Source organism: Grammomys surdaster, unplaced genomic scaffold (genome assembly GCF_004785775.1).
Source record: "Grammomys surdaster isolate TR1022 unplaced genomic scaffold, NIH_TR_1.0 129, whole genome shotgun sequence".
In the NCBI taxonomy this organism is placed as follows: domain Eukaryota; kingdom Metazoa; phylum Chordata; class Mammalia; order Rodentia; family Muridae; genus Grammomys; species Grammomys surdaster.
The window spans coordinates 20,097,769-20,119,506 of record NW_021604587.1 but is presented as its reverse complement, the minus strand read 5'-3'; the positions used below and the strand labels follow the sequence as shown (position 1 = coordinate 20,119,506).

General features: G+C 42.3%; 1 protein-coding gene and 1 pseudogene across 1 annotated transcript in view; one reads left to right on the top strand and one right to left on the bottom strand.

Annotated features, from left to right (window-relative positions):
- The window catches only part of Acoxl (acyl-CoA oxidase like), a 279,060-nt gene that overhangs the window by 76,841 nt on the left and 180,481 nt on the right, over positions 1–21,738 (top strand).
- On the bottom strand, positions 6,981–7,482 carry LOC114611218 (annotated as a pseudogene).

The window sequence follows — 21,738 nt, the reverse complement described above, 5'->3', positions numbered from 1 at the left end:
GTGGGCTTGGTGGTCCTCTGCAGAGGGCTACTTTTTCATTGCCATGGCCAGCCATGGTGGATATGGCTGCCTGTCCTTGCCCTCTCCAAGATATGGCATCAAACACACAGAGGCTGGGACTGGCTTGTAGGTAACTTCTTTCTGAGACTCCACACACGGTGACCAGAGCTCACTTCCTGTAGGAGCTGGCCTTCTCTTCATCTTACACTAGCTACCCTTGATTTCTCAGCATATCCCTGACTAGTAATCTCTGGGATTGCTAGTGTCAAGACAGGCTCCTGTTGGAATCTATGTGTTCATTTTCCAGATTGTCTATAGAATTATCTATAAATGATATTCTTATTTATAGTTGGTAGTAAGGAAACTACAAGGTTGGCACTTCTCATAAACATACAGAATTTCCTTTTCCTATAGACTCAATGCACCACTTGGACCACTACAGAGAACAGATGGGAGAGATCAAGACCCCTTCTCTTTTTGGAAGTTCATCACCTATCCTACAGTTGATGCTACAAGTTGTTCTGATAAAACATTAGGAGCCAGAGAGGTCCACTGAGATGATCCTGGGTGGGTGAAGTTAGATATAAAACTGTTTAATTTCAAGTGTTGTCTGAATTTTCAGACTTCCTGTTGAGAAGGTGGACATGGGCTTCCTTTAACATAGTGTGAGCAGGACCTGTCCATACTGTACACGGCAGGCACTGGCCCTCAGCCCATCTGCATTCTCCCACTGGCTTCTCATGTTTCCATGAATAGCAGACAACACCCCCGTTCTGGACCCAGACTTCACTCACTTCCCGGGGCAGGTCTGTGACACAGCTGTCGGATGCCATCGGACACTACCTATTCAGCAGAGGCTGTTTCTCCTATCTACCTTTTCTCTCCTCTCCTCTCCTCTCCTGTCCTCTCCCCTCCCCTCCCCTCCTCTCCCTTCCCTTCCCCTCCCCTCCTCTCCTTTTCTCTTCTTTTCTTTTTTTAAAGATAGTGTCTAAGTTCTGCTTGTCCTCCCACAGCACAGACAATGTTGACAACAGGGCCTCTGTTCACCCCTCCTCAGTCACACACAATTCCCAACATTCATTTAGAGAGGCAAATATCTGAATAATTTGAATAAGTAAATATCTGAAGCTATTCCCTAAACGTGTTACTTGCTGATAAGTATTTAATGGACTTTTAATGATTGTTTGCATCTGTTTTCTCTTTCAATAGCTGGGCTTTAAGGTCTATAACGTGATCAGCATTTATTTCTTTTTCTGAAAAGCTCACCTACCCTCAATCCCCATTGCTGGGCGTGGGCAAGGGTGGGTATTCCATGTCACTACAAATCCATCACAGTATAGGGATTTAGGGATGGATGGGATGTGTTGAGAGTCAAGTTCCAGAACCTGAAACAAGTGGTGTGTGTGTGTGTGTGTGTGTGTGTGTGTTGTGTGTGTGTGATTGTTGTTTCCTTTGTTTGAGACTGTCATTTTAGACTGGCTTAGAATTCATGATGTAACCCAGATGCCCTTGAACTCACAGCAGTCCATCTGCCTCAGCCTCCCAAAGCTGAGATCAACGCATGAGCCCGCTTACCCAGTTAGGCAAATGATTAACTGCACTGATATTTAGTTTCTTCTAGAAATGTAACGTTACTAATTCTGGTGGTTTGAATGAGAATGGCTTCCGTGGGCTCCTGCGTCTGAATGCTTGGTCCCTGGTTGTAGAACTGCTTGGGAAGGATTGTATCCTTGTTGGAGGAAATGTATCACTGGAGTCAGACTCTGAGGTTCTAAAAACCAGTTAGCTCTGTGCTCTGTGCTCCTGGATCAAGATGTAAGCTCGAAGCTACAGCTCCGCCTGCTGCCGTGACCCCATCACAATGGCCATGGACTCTAACTCCCTGCGACTGTGAACCCCAAATTAAATACTTCCTTTTATAAGTTGCCTCGGTCATGGTGTCTTATCCCAGCAGCAGAAAAATAACTAAAACACTCACACGTTTTTCAAAGTATTCTTTTGTGGATTAATTTCTGTAACTCCCACGAATGCACTTAGCAGAGTGGTAACACAGGAGGTCAGGACCCATGTTCCATAAATCTTCACTTCCTTTCTTTATCCAAAATATACTTACACATAGCATCCTGATAAGAACCAAAGCCTTCATCCCTCTCCTTTCATGGTCCCCAAGAAAATGTCAGTGTACCACAGAGTAGTGGGGCCAAGATCCTCAGAGGGCTCCAGTGGAAGTCCCCCAATGTACTTGGCTGTCATTGTCTTGATAGTAGTGACAGAAGTTGTTCACAAGGAGTGTAGTTTGTACAAGACCCTTACATCCTCCTTCTACCCCGGTATCTGGCTTGGTGACTACCTCAAGTCTTGGCTACATGAGCAGGATAGGAGAGCAATGATCTCATTTGAACTTAAGTTCCTTTTGCAGTTTGCTTATGGGGAAGAAATTACATATTCAAATTGTAATGGAACTTGGAGGAAGTTTTTAGTATCTGGGGGAAAACCATGACAGAAGGTGCCATTTAAAATGTATGAATAATGTACAAGTGAAAAGAAATTCATAGTTACAGGAGCAAACCTGTCTATTGGAGAGAATTGCCATGGGAACCAAAGATGCCAGCCCTGTAGCTTTCCTTCAACAAATGAACTTAATACTCCAGCTAAATTTAGAGTGCCTTCTGCATGGAGAGTGCCTGCAGTGGGCTTTGTCCTGTATTTCAGAAGCCTCTATTTTGTCATCAAAATGAACATCTGGGGACATTTTAATTGCTGTTTTGCATTGCACTCTATAGAATCTTCCAGCATTCCATGCATTTAACAGCCGGCTGCACACACTGCCTCATGGATGTCTGCACATCCAGGATGAGATGCAGCCAGCTCTAGTGGTAGCAGCAGGGTCCTTCTGACTGTGGGGAACTGAAAAGTCAAGACCTCACAATGAAGTAAAATTCACTACCTCAATCAGTTTTTTAAAAGCAATTTTATTGAGATATAAGGCACATACATGAAACTCACCTATTAGCACATACAGTGGTTGTTGGTATATTCAACAAATTGTGCAAGCAACTTTTCTTAATTCTTCTAATGACTAATGACCCATTAGCCATCACTACTAACCATCCTCCCTCAACCTAGGCAAGAGTTAATCTTTCTGTCTTTATAGGTTTGCCTGTTTTGTTTTTCTCATTTTGATAAAATCACATTGAGTGGTCTTTTGTACTGGCGTTATTCACCTGCCATACCACTCTCTAGACGTGGTATAACATATATGGACTTCACCTAACTTTCTTTTCATGTCCAAATAATTTTCCTGTGCATAGATATACTGTGTCTTACTGATGGATGTTGGGTTGCTACTACTTTATAGCTCTGGTCAACATGTTCATAGCAACAGAAATGTATGAGTTTTCATGAGGATGTGTATTTGTTCTTCCTTGTAACTAAGCTGCTGGGTTGTACGGTAACTGTGTTTACATTTTGAGTTACTCCTTCTTGTTAGTGAGCTGTCAGAATCCTTCCACACTTGCTCCTGTTTCAGAACTATGTGCTCTGAAACATAGAATTATTAATTTTGATGAGTCTATTTTTTTTTTCTTTTGGCATCATATCTTAAGAGCTGCTGCATCCTCCCAAGACCTTGAATCTTTTATGTCTGCTTTTTCCTGTGTGATATTTTAGCACCTAGGTTTAGGCAAATGATCCATTTTGAGTTAACTTTTATTTATGGTGTGGGAAAAGTACCAGCCTTCACCCTTTTGCATGTGGATATTCACCAGGAACCAAAGAATGGTTCTGGGGAAACTGAATCTGCACATGAGGATGGATGAAACTAGATCTGTATCCCTTACTCTGGACAAAAACCAACTCCAAAATTACAATGTAATAATGTAAGACCTGGAACCTACTAGAAGACAGTGTGGGAAAACCACACCAGAACATAAGTACATCTGACCCAGGAACTTTATTGCTTTATTCTTTAAGTATTCGTTTGTTTTGGCAGTATTTTTGAGTACTTAGTAGGTCCCAAGTGCAAAGATTGGCTTTTGGTAGGGTGCAGAGATGACTCAGAGGTAGGGGCTGTTCGCTGCTCTTGTAGAGAGGACTTGAGTTCAGTTCCAAGCACCCGTGTCAGGCAGCTCACAAAAGCCTGTACCATCAGCTCCAGCATCCTCTTCTGGCCTTCAAGGGCACTACACTCAGATGTGCATAACACAGACACACTAATATTTATGTCTTTTAAAGAAGAGTGACTTTTGGAATCTCACATCTATTTAGCTGATTTACGTCCATTACAGCACACCTCCTCTTGAATACTGGGCTGTGTGACAAGTTTCTGTATTGGGAAATGTGAATTTTCAAGGCCATTTTTTTTTCTTTCAATATTGGTTGGCTTGGCTCTTCTGGCTCTCTTCTGCTCCGTGTGAACTTTAGGAGTTTTGGTGAAGTTTGAAAAATAGACATGAGATACCTTTTATGTGTTTCTTGTCATTTGTGGATGTTAGCTTTGAACCACTGAATTGAAGCAATAATATATAGAAAAACACAAGGAAAATAAATAAGGCCCGAGTAAGTCCTCCATATCTGCTGTTTGTTATTCCGTTTGGTCTTGTCTATTGATGATGCTTCCCTGATGTGTTTTCTTTTTCTTTCTTTCTTTTTTTTTTTTTCGAGGTTTTTTCGAGATAGGGTTTCTCTGTGTAGTCCTGGCTGTCCTGGAACTCACTCTGTAGACCAGGCTGTCCTCGAACTCAGAAATCCGCCTGCCTCTGCCTCCCAAGTGCTGGGATTAGAGGCGTGCGCCACCACCGCCCGGCCCCTGATGTGTTTTCATTTGACCATGTTTTTCAATTGACTCATTTTGTTAGTTATCTTTTAGACTTTCTTTCCCTCTAGGTTTTAAGTGTGTTCTAATACTGCTGATCTTTTTCTCCCACTGTGTTAGCCTTCTTGTCTGGTCCCGATTTTCTTACTTATTTGGCTGCTCTTTTGAGGCCTGGATCTGGTCAGCAGTCTCGTTGGAAATGGAGCATTTAACTCTTTCTGACATTTCAGTCATTTGACTGTGTTTGGCTTCCAGTATAGAGGAGTTGTGCGCTCCTGCATGTGGTATAGTGCCTTGTTCTTTCATATGTCTGTGTTTCTTTGCTGTGTTTTGTGCATCTATTGAGACAGATAAGGCTTCCGGTTTTTAATTGTTCCCTTTCCGCGGTCGTTCTGTTTGTTTGTTTGTCCTGTTTTATTTGCTTGGGTTCCCCCAACCCCTACCACAGTATTATTTAAGGAAAACTCTGATGGCTGCAAGCAGAAATAACGTCCTGATAGCAATTCCAGGCTGTGAGCTCCTCTTCAGCCACACTTACCTCCATTCTAGGGCCAGGACACTAAAGACTTGACCCAAAGCTTATTCGTCCACCTGTCCCAAAACACAGACTGTCTCTATTAGTCCAAATGTCATTTTAAACTTATAAACCCCAGTGCCATCCTTACAAGGAAAATCACTTCATTTGGGGCGCTATTACTGCAAACAGATTTCAACTTGAGATCTTTATTTTGAACAGGTTTTTTTTTTTTTTGCTTCTGTTTTTTCCTTTTCGCTGAATTTTTAGTGAAAAATTAACACATCTATAAAGTTTCTAATTAAATTCCGGGTTTTCTGATGACTTTAAAGTGCTATTGAATATTTCATAATAAATTAGTCATCAGTTTTAAGAACACGTGTTTCTTTTCTCTCTCTGTTTAATATAGGCTCATTGTAAATAGTGATGGGTTTTATAAAGAGTTTCTTTAGTGTATCTTAACTTTGCTACAGTCTCCTCACACACAGGCTTTTCCTCTCACCCACTTCCTCATGGTTTGCCCCAGTCTCCTTTGGGCTTTCACTTCCCCACCCCCACCCCAGGGAATTATATGTGAGAGGACAGATGTGATACCTGCCTACATCTGGCACATTCCAATTAATATAATAATTTTTAGTTGTATTCATCTTCTAAAAAGTGACACTTTCATTCTTCTTCATGGCTGAGTGAAACTATGTTGTGGGCCATACTTTCTTTTCAGCTCATCTGCTTACGGATACCAACTGAATTAGCATGAATAGTGGTGTAATAAGTACAGATTAGCAAGCCTCTGTGCTGTGCTGAGCCAGGGCACTTTTGCTGTATACCAGGGGTGGCGTGATCTGATGATTCCAGTTGCATTGTTTTAAGGAATCATGATACTTCCATAATGACCATACCACATCATGTTCTTACCAGCGGTGTACAGTATTCCCCTTACCCTGAATCCTTGCCAGTATTTATTATTGTCCAACCTCCTCCTCCTCCTCCTCCTCCTCCTCCTCCTCCTCCTCCTCCTCCTCCTCCTCCTCTTCCTCCTCTTCTTCTTTTTCTTTTGTTTTTTTGAGACAGAGTTTCTCTGTGTAGCCCTGGCTGTCCTGGAACTCACTCTGTAGACCAGGCTGGCCTCGAACTCAGAAATCCACCTGCCTCTGCCTCCCAAATGCTGGGATTAAAGGCATGCGCCACCACTGCCTGGCTGTCCAACCTCTTCTTAAGAATGTGTGTGTGTGTATGTGTGTCTGTTTGTCTGTCTGCTTATGTGTAACACATGCAGAACCCGTGGAGGATAGAAGAGGGCATTAGATCCCCTGGAACTGGAGCTACAGGTGGCTATGACCTGCCTGATGAGGGTGTTGGGAACAGAACTTGGGATCTCTGCAGGAGCTGAAGGTGTTCTTAGCCATCTCTCCAACCCCAGTTGTTCATTTTCTCAGGATCAGTCATTCTGACTGAGATAGGATGGAATCTCAGTGTATTTTTAATTTGCTTTTCCGTAACGGCTAATGATGCTGAACGTATTTTCATGGTTCAGCATTTGTGCTTAACCATGTGAGAATTGTCTTTTATTTCACTAACCCATACACTTGTTTGGTTGTCTGCTTTTTCTTTTTTCTTTCTATTTTTTTTTTTTTTTTTTAGAATTAAAGACAGATCTTTATTTCCAACTCTGATCTACCAAATTAGCGTTTCCCACCAACTCTGGGAGCAGAGACCTTCACAGGCTTCAGAATCTTTTGTTTAGGTGCTGCCTTTGTGGGGCCTTGGCAGCAGCCATTGCTGTCTTCTTTGATGCCTGCTTAGCCTTTTTTGCTTCCTTGGCAGCCCGTATAGCCTGCTCTCGCTGAGCTTTCCGAACTTCTGGTTTCTGATTCCTCTTGGCCATTATATCAGCAAGAGATGCACCCGTGATGGCTCGCTGGAATTTTACTGCACGGCGGGTCCTTTTCTTTTGAATTTCTTCCAACTGTCCTTTCTTGTGTTTTCTTCTGTAGAGGACAGTCCAGTTTATCTGCCGAGGATTCCTTTTGGAAAGGAATGCGGACTCACATTTTGCATTAAGAAACTGGAAAACCTTCCCGTCGGTCCTGGTATAGCGCCACCCGAGTCCCGGGCAGATCTTGTACCCGCTGAAACTGCACAGCTCGACCTTCATGGTGATAGATGTCGGCCTGCCGGGGGAAAGCGGTTGTCTGCTTTTTCAATATTTCATTTTTCTGAGTCCCTTATATAGTCTAGATATTAATCCCATGTCAGATGTATAGCTGGAAATTTTTCTCCATTGTGTAAGGTGTGTCTTAGGTCTGATGACTGCTTCCATTTTTGTGCAGAAGCCTTTAAAATTAGCATAATATTATTTGTCAATTCTTGGTCTTGTTTCTTGAGCTGCAGGAGTACCTTTTAATTTTTTTATTTTCAAAATTTTATTTAAAAAAAATTTATGTGTATGAGTATTTTGGCTGCAGATGTATGTCTGTGCTCTCATGTGTACTATGCCTATGACGGCCAGAAGAGGGCACTAGAGTCTTTGGAACTAGAGTCACAGACAGCTTTATCCACTATGTGGGTGCTGAAAACTGAATTCTAGCACTCTGGAAGAACACCCAGTGTTCTCAACAGCTGAGCAAACTCTCCAGTCCTTGAAGTATTTTATTCATGTTAGTCTCTGACAGTTTCAGAATTTGAGATCTTTTGTTGAGGTCTTTGACCTGTGCTGAGTTCATGTGTACAGGATGAGAGAAGAGTATGGTTTTATTCTCCGTGCTGATGTCCAAATGACTCGGTGTTGTTTGCTTGAGGTTTTTGGTTTTCTGATGCACATTTTGGGCACCTCTGTCAAAATTACATGAGTATATTGTGAGGATAGTCATGGCTATTCTATTCTATCCTATCCTATCCTATCCTATCCTACCCTACCCTACCCTACCCTACCCTACCCTACCCTACCCTACCCTACCCTACCCTATCCCAGTCCATTCTACTGACTCACTCGTGTGCACCACGCTGGTTTATTACTATGCCTGTGTAGTATGATTTGGGAACAGGTGTTTACCAGGTGAGGTTCGGCACCTCTAGCATTGTTCTTTTTCATTCATGATTATGTTTCCTATGAATGTCTTTTATTGTGAATGAGCTGCTTGCCTGACTTTTTTTCTCAGTATGTTCCTGATTAGTACACAGGAAAGTTTCTGATTTCAGTATGTTGATTTTGTATCCTTTTTCTTGGGCCTTGGACATCTGTGATGATGTCATTGCTTATGTTTTTTTAAAATCATCTATGTTTTTTTCAAGTCAAACATTTCCAATGCTCAAGTGGGGCAAGGTCACGATAGGGTTGAGATTTTGTTCCTCACCACTGGAGGAGTACATCTCAATGGTTAAACCTTAATTTCACATTCTTAGTACACAAGTTCTGATCTCCAGCTCCACTCCAGGAGTAAAATACTAACTTCAGATGTAGCCACAACTGAAAACACAGCCACAGTCAATTAAAACCCACAGTCCCCTTGACTCCAATTGTTTTGTTGGTCTAAAGCAGCAAAGATGGCTTGGTAGTATGCTAAATTAGTAGATATTAAAGTTAATATGGAAACAGAATCATGTGAGACTAACAGTTAATATGAGAGCAACTGAAAAAAATAGAAAAAAGTGAGGTAACTTGAAGGAGCACAAAAAAGAAGGGAAGACTCAGGGTAGTGCCAGCTAAAGTCTTGATAACAGGAGATATACGTGAGGAATTGGAATCAGACAACCCAAACAATTACAGTCCTTGGGCAGGCAGCCTGGGAGATGCCAGTCCAGGCCTACCTGTTTTGGGAGAGCAGGACAGAGCACTGTACTTAAGTGTAATTAAAGTGAGACCCCTCTTTCTGTGTCAGTGTATCTGCTTAGCTGAAGGCAGGCCCCATGGTGTAGGTGGCCTGAATACAGGTAGAGCCTATTTCTGTGGCCACTTGTGTGTGTTCAGGGCAGACCGTCTCTATGAGGTTGCTTGCATGTGTGCCCAGTGCAGAGTGTCTCCAAGCTGCCGTGCATATGTCCAGCTGCAGATGGTATGCAGTCATTCACGTGTGCTAGGTGAAGGTGCCTCTATGCAATTACTCCTTATGTGCAGGTGCAGACTGTGGTTATGTGGGTTCATGCCTTACCACAGGTGCATCTGTGCTAGCCCTTGCCTGGGTGCAGGTGCAGGTGCAGGTGTGGGTTATGTCTCTATGCCATCTTGCCTTTCCTTCCCTGGCCATTTGGGCTGGTGTCCTCCAAAAAGAGCAGAGCCCTAGTGCTATTAAGCATTCTGTGTTGATATTTGTGTGCTGTTTACTCCATAACTAGAAGAGGTAGTTTGCAGAGTAGGTTGTGGGCACTATAAAGGGTCTTTCAATCTCCAGGCACTGAAAAGGGCTTTTGGCAAACTTCCCACGGGCATGTGCCCTAATGCCTTTAAGCAGTTTTCACTCATCCTTCTTCTTGGGAACTAAGGATTCTTGCTCCAGCCTATGGCTCAGTCCAGACTGCAACCATGTGGAATACGGCACCATTCTTTCTCAAAGATTTTCCTTTCTAGCTAGAGGAATCCTCTTCTTCCCGGAGTTCCAGAGAGAGCTGTATATGGAGGAATCTCACCTCTAGAGTGGCCTAACTACCTACTGAGCTGGGGTCAATTCAAACTGGCTTCTTGCAGCTGCTCTGGTGAAATGCTAGAGAGGACTTTCCTGCCCCTGTATGGTATGCGGACCCCTGGAGTCCTGTGGCTGGATTCCAGATCTGATGTGTCCAGCAATGGTTGTGCTTTTAGGCTCTCTGATTTGTTTTGTTTTGTTTTCCTTTGGACTCTGCCCTCCTTCTGCTAGCTACCATGTATCTCTCTCCCTCCCTCCTCCCCTCCCTCCCTCCTCCCCTCCTTTCTTCCCTCCCTCCCTCCTTCTCCCACGAGCTCTCTCTCTCTCCCTCTCCCCACCCCCCCAGGGTGCAGGTTTTCTGAGACTCTTCTCTCTTAGCCAGGCTCCAGCCCTCCCTCGTTTCCCTCTCTTTTGCTGCTTTAGGAGCGGAGCCCTGAAAGGGCCGAGCCCTTGGGGAGTGATGCTGGACTTTCTCCTATTCTAACTAGTTTTGTTTTTAATTCTCCTACTGAAACTGCTGTTGGTTTGCCATCAGAGGCCTCTCAGGGCAGCTGTTCACAAACAATTCCTCACTTATCCCCTAGAGACTGGATATATAAATGTTCCCATATCCATATGTGTATTACCATCTTCTAGTCCATTAAATTTATTTTTATGTATTTTATTCCGGCTGATGACACTAAAAATAAAAATATTTTCTTAACCTGATTTCTAAATTGTCTGTAGAACACACCTAGGGGTACATGGATTTCTGTGTGTAGATGCCGTATCATGCAATTTTGCTGAATATTTATTTCTTAATAGACTTTCAATGGGTTCCTCAAGATTTTCTATAGGTAAGATCGCATCATGTGCAGATAAAGTCAATGCTCTAAATGCGTGGACGGTCTTTGTGAGTATCACTTTCTATCTCTAGCAATATTTTGTCTTTAACTCTGTGTTGTCTGATACTAGGACAGATCCACACCAGCCCCCAGAGCTGCTACTTGCTACATTTCTTCCACATTTGCTGTCAGTCTATTGCTTTGAATGGAAACAGTGTCTTTTCTATCAAGCAGATAGTTGAACCTTCCTTTTAAATGCAGTTTAGTGATCCTTGCTTTTTTTTCTCCCTTGGTTGCTGAATGCACACACGTTAAATATTATTATTGATAAGGTTGCATTTCTATTTGCCCCTTATCTTTCTTTTTCTATAGCTCATAGATTTTTTGTGTTTGTCGGTATAGATGTTGGTATAGGCAGATGTCTGGGGGTGAGCTTGTACCCGTGTGCACATGAGCTGGAGACCAGAGACTGACGTGAGGCATGCTCCTTAGCTGTTCTCCATCCTTATTCTTTAATGCAAGGTCACTGAACTAGAGCTCACTGACTGCACAGGCTGGACGGCCAGCAATCCTTCGCACTCCTCCTGCCTCTGCCTCCCTGGAGCTGCGGTTAAGGGTGCGTACTTTCATACCAGGCTTGGCTTGTGTATTCTTTACTCTCCTACTTCTTCTTGCTTTCTTTTGTATTAAGTAAATATTTTCGAGTATAGCACTTATTCCTTTAACTTACTTAAAATTGCATTTTATTTATTGTGTGTGCTTGCGCATGTGTGCATGCTGAGGTGCACATGTGGAGGTTAGAGGATAACTTGTGGGAGTTAGTTCTCTCTTTCCACCATGCAGTTCCAAAGATAAAACTCTGACCATTAGGTTTAGAGGCAAGTCCGCTAATCCACTGTCCATCTTTTTATTAACTTAAAAAAAAAGCTTTTTATTGATTTGTTGTGAATTTCGCATCATGCACCCCAATTCACTCATCATCTCCCCATCCCTTTGTATCTGCCCTCCTCCCACAAGAAAAGAACAGACAACTGTCCAAATGAACGTTGTCTGCTTTAAGGCCTCTGGCTTCTGCTACACTATCAATATTGAATCTTCACTGGGACTCCTCTCTGACATCCTGTTGTTGTCCTGTGTCATGGAGATCCTGCAGCTTTGGATCTGTGGAACAGGCCCCTTCACGTGCTCCAGCAGTTCATAGATGAGGTAGATGTTGGCTTTGGGCCTGGGTAATAGCTGAGTTGGTCAGCTTGCATACTTACGCCCAAGGCAAGCTCTCCAGCACTGGCCGTCCGTCTCACCTACACCCAGGCCACCAAAGCCAGGCTTACTGTGAGTGCTACACCTGGGTGGGGCCAGCTCTCCCACTCTCATGACCCTGAGGCCAGCTCACCATCTGCCAAAGGTGGTGAGGGGTGAGGTGGGGGGAGTGGCAAGGGGCAAGGGAGAAGCTAATTAAGTTTTATATAGTTCTTTGCCCATCTCACTACTTTAAGAGTTTTTTCTTTTATTGAAAATAGATTTTTTCATATAATATACTCTGATTATGATTTCTCCCCACCATTTCTCTCTTCTGTTATACTATTTTGCATATGTCACATCTACAGAAGTTACACATAACAATACACAGTATACTATTACTTTATATAATTTTCACAACTTCTGTGAAAGAGAATAACAAACCTGCATTTGTATGACTTGTTACGACACCCTTCTTTTTATTACTTCTTTTATTTTTTTGAGATTATAATATATTATTTTCCCTTTCTCTTTTCTCCTATCAAAATCTCCTGTATATCCCTCCCTGTTCTTTTTCAAATTTATGGCCTTTTTCTTTAATAGTTGTTACACTAATATATTCATTTGTGTTCCTAAATATACATGCAACCTGCTCAGTCTGTATAATGTTACTTGTATGTATGTTCTCAGGGCTGACCGTTCAGTTATTTGATAAGTGATTCATTTCGCCCACTGTCAACATTACGTAGTTACCTGTAGTTCTTGTGTTGGGTTGAGGCCTCGTCCTCCTTCATGTCAGCAAGCCTAATGTTGTTGTCCTTGTTCAGCTCATATTTAGGTGATCATGTTGGTGAGACTTTATGGGCGGAGCTTCTGGGATTATTACTAGGAGAATATCTCTCAGAAAGTCCTGATCCTCTGGTTCTTACTATCTTCCCCCTCTGCTGCAATGTTCCTTGAGCCTTTGGGGGGAGAACAACACCCTTCCTATTCAGAACACCTGTTGTTTTTATTTGTTCTGTGGGTTAGCATTACAAGCTGGTGCATTTCTTTACTCTAAAATGCTTTCTTCCCAGTTTACTCTTTGGCACAGTTTTTTTGAAGCATATTACATTCGTATATGTTATAGCATCCATTATATAATTATTTTCATATGACTCTATTTGACTGATTTTTCCATTAGTTAAAAGAGGAAGCATAGGGCTGTAGAGTTGGATCAAAAGTTAATGACACGTTGTTTTTTTATAGAGGACCCAGGTTAGATTCCTAGCACTGACACGCAGCTCGTAACTGTCTACAATTCCAATTTCAAGAGATTTAACACCCTCTTCTATCTTCAGGCACCAGGCATGAACATACATATGTGCATAGAATGCACATAACAAAACACTTAACACATATAACAAAAATCCATTTAAAATATTTTAAAAAGAAGCATACAGTTATCTTGTCTTTGTGTACCAGCCAAGGTAAATCTCCTGGATGTATGTTCCTCTTTTATTTCAACTCAAGGAACTTCAGTTCGTATTTCTTATGTGGTTAGTTCCAAAAGCTGTTCTGTTTTGTTCATCTGTGAAAGTTACTGTTTCATCTTAATTTCTGAAAGATGGCTCTGTGGGCTGTAACATTGTTGCTTGATGCACTTTGAGCTGTGTTGGGCCTCCATTACTTCTGATGATAACTGGCTTGTTAATTTATTGGTATTCCCTTCAGGTTAAGATTTCAGGGTTAAGACTTCCCCTTTGACATTAGCTTCAGTATTTTCACAATGTCTAAAGAATCTGTGTTCATCGTATCTGAGTTCATTGAGTTTCTCAAATGTGTTGATTGTTTTTCAAAAGATCTGGTAAATTTTTAGCCATTAAGTTTTTTTTAATCTTTTAAGATAGTTTTTATTATATTTATTCATTGTGTGTGTGTACACATGTGCATGTGTGTATATGTACATGTGCATACATGTGTGTGTGTATGTGTGTGTGCCCACATGCACCATGGGGCTCATGTAGAGTCAGAGGACAACTTGGAGGAGTCAGTTCTCTTCTTCCACTGTGTGGTCCTGGGGGTGGTGCTGTGATGGTCAGACTGGGCTCAGTCTCTTCTTCCACTGTGTGGTGCTGCGATGGTCAGGCTGGGCAACAAGAGCTCATGAAGCATTTCTCTGCCTGGTCTTTCATTTCCTGTTACCTCTCCCTTCCTTGTTGCTTCTTGTATTGCACACGTCGGGATGTGCTCATGGACCTCACACTGCTTTGAGCCTTTGCATACCTTTAAACATTATTTTTGTCTGTTTTTTTGATGTTGTCTCCTATTTATTGATTTATGTTGGAAAATTTTATAGTTTCTTCCAGCAACTCAAGTTTATGACTGAGCTACTCTCGTGAACAACTCTCATTTCAGTTGTTCTCAACCTGAGACTCTCCATTTTTAAAACAACTCTGTGCTTTTATTGATACTAAATGTTGCTATCCAATACTTACAACCTTAATGTGAATTATGCTATTTAAAACTATACTTGTAATAATTGATTAGGGTTTTTGTTTCCTAAGTACAACATTCACACTTCCTTAGAGGCAAATCGGGGGCCTTGCTTTGATTCCACTCTGAGTAGCTCACACTTGAATATCTTATCATTTGTTTTCTTTGAAAACTTCATGTTTTGGGTAATATCTGCAGACTCTCTGGGTGCTTGTCTTCTCTCTTGAGTTTCCTGTTGTTTATTTATTAACGTACCCTCTGCTGTCTCCCTGTAGTGCTCTGTGATGTCACTGCCGAGCAGAGTCTATCTTGAGCATGTGACTGTCTCCTCGGTTGCCTGGGATGACTGCTTTTCACCAGGCTGTGCTTAGCTCTTTGCTTAGTTCTTCATAAGCTTGTTTCTATTGGTGGGCAGTGTACTGGCTGTTAGGTTCCATTATCATATGCTAGTTGTTGTAGGATTTTAGCACCCCTTGGAGCCTACGTTGTTCCCCGACTGCTTCACTTAGTGAAGTCCTGTGGAAGGGCCAGGATAGCGCTAATCTCTGAGGCTGGTCAGGCCACAGAAGCTTATTAGATCTTTCCATGATTTTTTCTATAAAGCTTTTAGCCAACATACTGTTTAATTTCAATACATTCTTACTTTTTTGCCACTAAAGGGATTGTGAAGTTATCAGAAACTCTTAATTGTAGTTATATGATTTTCTTACTGTAACACTACTCATCTGCATGGTCTTTCCCTTATTTGAACAAAGTGAAATCCCTCTCCTGAGCCAGAAGCTCCTGCTGCTATGTCCTGCCTCTCTACTGGTTCTAGCTTGGCATCATTGTAACAGACCTGGGAAGGGTATGGTGGGATCACAGCTCCTGGTCTCCTCAGCTCACTTTCCTAGTGTGAGACCTTGACCTTAGAAGCAAGCTGAAGCGGGATGCTCAGGGCTAAGTGCTCTTGACTTGCTGTGTCTGAAGTGAAGCTTCTGCTCTGTGAGAGAGGACTTGGAGGAGGAGAGTCCCAAGTTCTCTTGCTGTCCACTAATAGTGCTTCTATACTATTTGGATAAAGTGAGGAAAGTAGATGCCAGTGTCTTGCTTCTACCAGTGTAAAGTCATAGGCACAGACCAGGAGTTGTCAGAGAGTCCTACTTGGCCACACCTTCCTAGAGTAGAGCTTCCAGCCCATTGAACAACTGGTGGGAAAAAGGCAGACATGAACATATCATTTCTGCAACATTGGACTGTCACTTTTTTCCCCCTGAAATTTAGATATTATTGAATAGTGGTTTCTTCTTATGTTTGTCATAAAATATTTCCCAAAGATCTTATGTGTTGTTTTAGGGATCATTTTCATCAATTAAATAGTAAATGCTTTGGTATTAGTACCATTGCCTGTAGGCCAGCAAAAATGGAGTCCATCCAAAGGTGAAAATCATATTTTCTTTTGAGAAAAGTCTAGAAGCATATGGCTGTCTTGGTCCAGACTATGACCTAGGGGAACAAGGACTTCCTAGCTCTTGGCAGGAATTCTGTGGTCCGGCCTCTGTTAGCCTCCCAGAACCTTTTTGAAATGCATCCACCCAGGCTGTCACCTTGAGTTTTGTTCTTTGGCATCCTATGACTTACATAATTTCCAGCACCCTAAGATCTTACACATAAACTCAAATGACCTTGTAGAATTTTGTATCCAGGCTGTATTCGTGTGAAGCAGATGGATTGATTTTGTCACAGGCATAATACATTGTTAATTTTGGAAATGTTTTTTGTAAAGAAAACAAGCTGAGTTATTTTCTTTTTAATTTTCAATTATGTGCAAGGATATATCATCAGTATAAAGAAATCAAATGGGCTTTTCAGAAGGCAGTGTTGTCCTCTGGGATGGCTGTCTTAGTTAGGGTTTTATTGCTGTGAAGAGGCACTATGACCATGGCAACTCTTATAACAGGCAACATTTAATTAGGGCTGGCTTACAGTTACAGAGGTTCAATCTATTATCACCATGGCAGGAAGCATGGCAGCATCCGGGCAGACATGGTGCTGAAGAAGGACCTGAGAGTTCTACATCTTGATCCAAAAGAAGCCAAGGGGAAAACTGTCCTCAGGCAACTAGGAGGAAGATCTCAAAGCCCCACAATGACAGTTCCTCCAACAAGGTCACATCTCCTAATAGTGCCACTCCCTGGACCAAGCATATGCAAACCACCACAATGGCCCAGGAAGGAACTGGAGTCATAAAAGAGAGATAGGCAGATGAAGTATGGTAGTGAAATGTAGGAAGAAATGGACAACCACCTCATAGTGAAATTTTGGAACACATTCAGATGTAACAGGCACTGGAGATATCCACTGTGCTTGAGGATAGAAAGCCAGTGATGGGTCCTTGGGCCAAGTCCAGCAGAGGGTTCTTTTCATTGCCGTGTTCTAGACCTTAAAAATAGAGGTGTTCAGCCAACACCTGACACCCACACCTAGAACTAACCCTGAGGACAGCAACTGGGTGGCTAGCAAGTTTTAAATGATTTGATTTTGTTGAGAGAGATGGTTGTTACCACAGAAAGCCAGTTAAAGAAAAAGGAAATTCCCCATAGAGAAGTATTCCCTGAAGTTTTATATTCTGTTGCCAGTAGACCAGTAAAGTTGCTTTCACTTACTATTTCAACTGTAGAATCAAAGATGAAAAGAGATGCTGGGAATAAGTTGTGCTGACAGAGGCTCGTGACTCATAATTAGTGATTAAAGTGGGAGAGAGGTCAAAGCAAGGACTTGTCTGCTAAGGCAATCGGAAGGAAGGCCAGGCACTTGTCAGAACCAGAGGACAACTATTTTAAGCATCAGAAATAAGAGTCCATTCACCTTCATAGATCTTTCTTGGGTTAGCCAGTGCCATTTTCTGGGGACAACTAGGTTGGTCGATTAAATGCATCCCACTTCGGTAAACCTATTATTTCTCACTTCTGTTCATCTATAAAAGTTAAACCAAGCCACAAAATAGCCCAGATAAAAGCAAAACTTGATCCACATTCTTATAGATTTGTAAGTTGTCCTGACAGAAGAAATATCTCAAAGCAAAGAATGTTAGACTAAATTGATTATATAAAAACACAGACTTTAAATGGGGTGTAGTGGCATGTGGCTTTAAACCCAGCACTCAGGAGACAGAGGTGAGGATCTCTGTGAGTTGGAGATAAGCCTGGTCTGTGTAATGAGTTCCAGGACAGCCAGAGCTTCATAATGAGATCCTGTCTCAAAGAGAGAAGGAGGTAGGGGGGGGAAGGAGAGAGAAGAAAATTATCAAATTTAAAAATACCAATATATAGAAAGCTTCAGTAAATAATTATTAAATGACACTAATATATAGAGACAAATGGCACTTAAATTTAGAGGCATTTAAACTTAAAGGAGACCCAAAAGCAAGCTCTGTGTGTGTGTGTGTGTATCTTTTTTCCTTGGAAATTTACTGAAAGTATAACTTTAAATATATCCCATGACATAGAGAATTCATAGGTGATAACATTTTAGGTGAAAAGAAAGCACATACAGAACTCTTATGATGTCTTTCATAACTGGTTATGTTAGTATATGTGAGAGATTTCATCATTCATCACCCTTTAATTATAACACATTTGCTTTTTCTGACACTGAAATGTTCCCATACAGGGAAATTTCACACAGATTTCCCTGTATGTTTTATTACTGCTGTGTTATATTAAATTGGTGGTGAATTTTTAGGCTATGATGCATCTTTCACAGAAGAGGATGCATGTCTTACTGCTTCCGTGTGACAACAGTTCACACTCTCTTCCTCCATGTGTCCTTCTCAAGTCACAGGAAAGGCAAGCAGACCCAGCACCACCAGTCTTCACACATCCAGCCGACTTCCTAAAAGTCTAATCTTTATGTCATGGGTAGAGTCTTGAACTAGGACTTACACCTTCAGGAAGATAGACTAAATGTGCCTTTCTCTGCTGCTTCCACTGAGGACAGCTGTGGAATCTGGACATTACAAGTGTAATCTAAAAAGAGTGAAAGCCGACAGCAAGAAGGCAAACAGTCAGGACCTCAAGATCTGAGGATGACATGGGGGGGGGGGTTCCTGCTTTTCTCTCTATCATACATGTCTCAGAGTAGTTACAGGGGGAGCTGATGACCAAGAAATACCAATGGACAAACACATGTGCATGTGTATACACATACACAAACACACACTCACACACCCATATACACTCACATATTAACACACACATCCATATACACTCACATATTAACACACATACACACACCCCACAGATACACACACAGGCATATGCACACACACACAAACTTATACAACCCCTCTCAAATACACATTCAAACATACATATACACCTTGAAGTTTGTTTTCTTTTTAATGAAAGGGAATATCAAGAGACACTTGTCAAGGCAGAAAAGATAATATTATTCTGCATATTCTAACACCACACAAAGAACCAAAACATCCTCCCTATCCCATGCTAACATAGGGTAAGGCCTTAGCCTCCCCTGTCTATGATGAAGTTTCTGAAGTCTGTCGCCAGGCTGAGTCTATCTCTTGTGGAATGAGGATACTGTGGAAGAGCTGGACATCCTCCCGTACTTAGCAGTTCCTCCTACCTCCTGCTATGAGGGAATCAGAGGCCTGCTGGATTTGTAACTGTAACTCTCCCCAGTTGAGATGACACTCTGTCTACCTACTGCTGGGCTGCTAGTGATCACATGAGAGGCTGGAACTCTTGCCCTTGCCCAAAGGGACCCATGCATGACGGGAGAATCCGTGGAGGCCAAGAAGCACGTTGGGTTTCTACTTCTGTTTGCTAGTAATAATGCATTTCTATGCCACAATAGGCCAGAGAAATCCAGAATTTTAATAAGACCCAGAGATTCCAATGTAGCCTTAAAATGTACGTATTCCGGTTGAAAATCACTCATTTCACTCTGAACCAGAAAAATCTCAAACATAATGGAAAAAGAAACCAGCAGCTCTTGGGCTATAGACACATGCACTGTATGAAGCTTTTACCCAGGTCCTTTTATTCAGGTCTCCAAGGTTGTGTAACAAGCACTTGTGTAACAAGTTAACAAGAATAACTGAGTTATTTCTTCAGTCCTGAAATGGCTCAATGAGTAAAGACACTTCCTCCTAAGCCTAAAAACCTGAGTTCAATCCCGAGGACCCACATGGTGGAAGGAGTTCCCACAAGTTGTCCTTGAAATCCACATGCACGCAGCATTATACCTCTGCATATGTACACAAGCAATGAAGGTCATTTGCACTTTCAATAGAAACCCCATGAATGTCCTTGAAAGCACAACAGGAGGACAGAGGAGAGCATCAGTGAGCTGGGAGAGAACATAGAACAGACTAGCCTAGAAGACAGAGAGGACAGAGCTTCAGCAGTCCGAGGAACTGCAGCTATGTGTCCTTGAATTCCAGACAGAAAGGAGGAAGAGAACGGTGTGTGTGTGTGTGTGTGTACACGCGCTCGAGTGTATGTGAAAATATAGTTGGAATAAGGAAAAATGACCCAAACCTGGCAAAAAGACATAACTTACAGATTCAAAAAGTTGAGCAGGTCTGTAAGCGGTGAACCAGAGAAATTCACAGGCACACCCATCGTGGACAAAAACGGAACACTGAAAACAAAGACAAATTCTTGAAAGCAGCAGAGAGAAACAATCACAGCAGAGTTCTCATCAGAAGCTGATGAAGGTCACAGGAAGTGGCTTGCCATTTCTCAACCATTAAAGAACCATTAAACCAGACTTCTGTGTGCAGCAAGATGACACTTCAGTACCTTCTCAGATGAAATAAAACTGAATGTCTTTTTCACTCACAGACTAAAATGATTGCTGAGTAAATTTCCTATTGGACATGGTTGTGCACATCTGTAATCCTAGTAGTCAGGGAAGCTGAGCCAGGAGAATTCATCACAAGTTCAAGGCTAACCTGGGCTACACGGTGAAACTTTGTTTCAAAAACATCAAAACAAACAAAGAAAACAATTTAAAGAGAGAGAAAGCAAAAGGACAGAAGGAAGGAGGTAAAGAGGTCAGCTCAGGAACTTTGGAAAATTCCACCAGACCCCTCCCCTCCCGGAAGAGAAAGGTCATAGAACACTTAGGCACCCCTCCCCTCCAGAAGGGAGAGGATAATTATCATTCCTCACACCACAGGGGGTGGGGACCGACCCGAGGGTGGGGGAGGCCCAGAGCGCATGGACACATTCCACAGGACAGACCATTGGACACTCACATACAAGGGAAGTCCTTGCCACCTCATTCCCTAAAGACCAATCAATTTAAAAGTCACACTGCTCTGCCAATCATATTGTGCCTTGTTGCTGTTTCTCTAAAAACTTTATTAAAGCTCACTGAATTAGCTGCGTGGGGTTGCCACCTCTCCTTCCGGTGCAGGACAACCCCAACTCGTTGGAACAATAAATTCCTCTTACTTTTTGCATCGACTCTCAGCTCTGAGTGGTTCACTCAGGGGGTTCCCGGTAAGCTAAGGCTCACCAGAGTCTTACAGAAGGAAGGAAGAAAGGGAGGAAAAAAGAGTTGAGGGTGTCAGGGGCTAAGAGCTCTTGAAGAGGATTCAAATTAAGTTTCCAGCACCTACAGGTGGAGGCAACAACTGCTTATAGCTCCAGCTGCCAGGGGTCTGACATCTTCTTCTAGCCTCCGAGGGCATTGCTCTAATACACACACACACACACACACACACACGCACACGCACACGCACACGCACACGCACACGCACACGCACATATGCACACTCCCACAAATAAAAATAAAATCTAAAAAAAAAAGGAGACAAAAATGGAAAAAATAAAAACTTCCCTTAAACAAAAAAGAGAAAAAAATAAAAGAAGAAATTCTGGAAGAGTAGGAAAGAAGAGAGACCACAATGCAAGTGAGAATATAGATAGATACACTCTCCTCCTCTTGACTTCTCCAAGTCACATGCGACAGCTGGGGCACAAGGGTTATAACACTGGTACATGTGGCCTTAAATGAACTTACAGATGTTACTCAGGACCATCACACACAGGAGAGGATAGTGTGCCAGGCAGTGGTGGCGCACGCCTTTAATCCCAGCATTTGGGAGGCAGAGGCAGGTGGATTTCTGAGTTCAAGGCCAGCCTGGTCTACAGAGTGAGTTCCAGGACAGCCAGGGCTACACAGAGAAACCCTGTCTCAAAAAAACAAAGAGAGAGAGAGAGAGAGAGAGAGAGAGAGAGAGAG